The sequence below is a fragment of the Sinocyclocheilus anshuiensis genome, unplaced genomic scaffold (genome assembly GCF_001515605.1).
Source record: "Sinocyclocheilus anshuiensis isolate Anshui unplaced genomic scaffold, SAMN03320099.WGS_v1.1 scaffold981, whole genome shotgun sequence".
NCBI lineage: Eukaryota > Metazoa > Chordata > Actinopteri > Cypriniformes > Cyprinidae > Sinocyclocheilus > Sinocyclocheilus anshuiensis.
Window position 1 is genome coordinate 13,563 of NW_015557100.1, and position 2,860 is coordinate 16,422.

The following is a 2,860-nucleotide window of genomic DNA, read 5'->3' on the forward strand; positions in this document are numbered from 1 at the left end:
TCATTCCTCTCAGGATTTACTCCTTTCCGGGTATAGGATTCCATCCTGATTCCTTGCACATTAGTTCTCTTTGTTTCAACTATACCTTTGGCTTTTACCTTACGGGTAGCTTCTGCGTATGTAAAATTTTGCACTGTTTTTATTTTTTGTACTTCACGAGCTTCTTGTTGTACAGGGCATCCTGCATATGCTGTGCTATGTCCTCCCCCACAATTACCGCATTTAATCTCTACACCCTCCTCACACTTGCCATATTCATGTTCTCCCCCGCATTTTGCACAACGCATTTTCCCTTTACAAAGATTTGCAGTATGTCCCATTCGTTGGCATTTGAAACATCTCAAAGGTGGAGGTATGAACTCTTGTACCAAGAAGCTTACAAATCCTAGCTTCACTCTTAATGGCAGAGTACTTTCTTCAAACTGAATCATTACGCTCATGCTTTCATTGTCTTTCCACATCTGCAATCTTCTAGCAGAGATCACTGTGCCTCCACTCAGACTTCCTTTATCATCCATATTTACATTGTGTTACTCCTGAAATAACCCCTCGAACTTTATTGCCTATTTCTGTGCATGCTATCATTCCTCCTGCGAGTGTTTTCATTTTCAGAATTTTATGCTTCTGTTTTTCATCCTTGCATTTAATCATTATTCTTCCATTGCTAAGACAAGATACAGCTTTCACTACCCCTATCTCGATTGCTTTTGATAGTTTAACAGGATGAGTTTGTTGTTCTGACTGCTTAGCAAAATTAATTTTCACTTTGATTTCTCTTTCTTCAACCTCTTTATCAGCTTCAATTCTCATATGTCTTACTTTATTAATTGTTTGCTCACAATCAGATCCATCATCCATGCTGCTCTTTTTTTTCCTTTTATTGTATCTTACTTCCTGAAAATCCATGTCTTGATCATTGTCGCCATCCGAAGCAGTGTTGCCAACTGCTTTCAATTGAAAGTAGCTAAAACTGGTAGCTAAATGTCACTAGATGACATCACAATGGCAAATTCACTGATCTATATAAAGATGAACGTAGATCAGTCGGCAAGATGAGAACTTAGATAACGTTTGTCCAAGAAGTTGCTATATTTGTCCCTAAACGTTTGAAAAAAAGTCTCAAAAGGGGCGGGGAAGTCACTAAATCTAGCTACAAAGTAGCGAAATTGGCAACACTGATCCGAAGTATCTCCCCACACCAACGCCATGCTCCGAAAAACCTCAACAATGTGAGCGTGCTAAGTGCTGGGTTATAAAGACCCACTGATGACGCTGATGGCAGACAGGTGTGGTGATTGGGAACAGTGAGCAGGTGTGTGCCAGGGAGGATTCTGGGAAATGTAGTGCGCAGAGGTGACTGGTCTTGTGATGGGCAGGAATACATAAACTGGTGAGCTTGTGACGGTATCATCCTAAAAACCTCTTGTCTGATTCTGAAATGCTGCCATAGCATGTAGCTTCTACACATAGAAAAATTCAAACTAGATCACCATAACTTGTTTTCAACAATTTTATTAATCATATGCTAAGGTTGTTGAGACATGGCCAAAACAATTTGGGGATTTATTCAAATTTAGGCTTATGAATTGGAAATAAGTTTGCCTATTATAAAAGATAAAAATTATCAAATTCAACCAAGCTGAATGCTTCAATGCTTCATCCAAGCTGAACTATGAGGTGACGTACATCAGTTCTGCAGCTTCATTGACAGTGGAAGGAGTATTCAGTCTCTGATTGATCACCTGAAGAAAAATGAAGATGTTAACATTCATACAACAATGGAAAAATGTACATGGAATCGATCTGTATAAACAATATCTCACATGATAACAACTTTCAGCACTGACATATCAAATCTTACTTGTTTGGTAGTAATCATACACTTTGACGACAGCTGGCTTGAGATTCTTTACTGGAAGAACCTGATTCAGTTGTATCTGATCATTCATTGGAATATTTTTTGGGATCTGCAGGAGGAAATAAACTCAGTCATGGACATTAAGAATAAAATGTTTATGAATCAGCTTATGACACTGATTCTTGAAACATGGGACAAAACATGTTCAGCAATTGTAACTGCTTTTAGGTATAAAAAATTAAAATATTTTCAATTGTAAATGTTATGAGGGATTAACCATAGAATGTTTTTAACACAATTATCCCCTTCAATTAAATTTTATCATTATTATATCAAATCTATGACACTTATTGTCTTCTCACTACATCTAAAACAGTGTGTCCACAGAGAAGGGTTTAATAATTCATGTGGATAAAGAAAAAATGTAATGATGAAAAAGAGTTTATTTTATCAAAAGCAACACTTAATAGTATCGCATATCAAAGCAAGATTGTTTTTCAATGACGTGTGTTTTAAAGGTTTTTTAGGTTTTAAAGTTGTGTCCCCACTTTTTGTCAAAACTGTCATGCATTCATTAAAATAAAAACAGAAAGAAAGATCAGGGAATATAAGGACAACTGTCGCTAGTGATGGGCGAAACGAAGCTTTTCGAAGCATTGAACCAATCGCTTCGAAAAATTATTCGATGTTTCGAAGCACTTGAAACAGCACATGCTGGCGACACCTGCTGGTGAAAACGTTGTAAAAGCATCAAGAACTCAGACCAAACTTACAAAACTAATGGAAATGTTTTTTTTAGAAATACTATTTTTTTTATGAATAATAAACACTTAAATACTATTAAATATTAGTGCTTGTGTTATGTGTTTTATTTAAGAATAATCAAACCCTTAACACACAATGAACTAAATTAATTATTTAATGAATTAATTGATTTATGTCATTATTTAATTAATTAAGTGTTTTCATTAGAGCTGTCTATAAAAACCAGCAGGCAAGAGT

The 2,860-nt window shown here is 35.8% G+C and overlaps 1 pseudogene; it reads right to left on the reverse strand.

Annotated features, from left to right (window-relative positions):
- Positions 1-1,672: 1,672 nt before the first annotated feature.
- Positions 1,673-2,860, reverse strand: part of LOC107677514 (alpha-2-macroglobulin-like) — a 12,364-nt pseudogene continuing 11,176 nt past the window's right edge.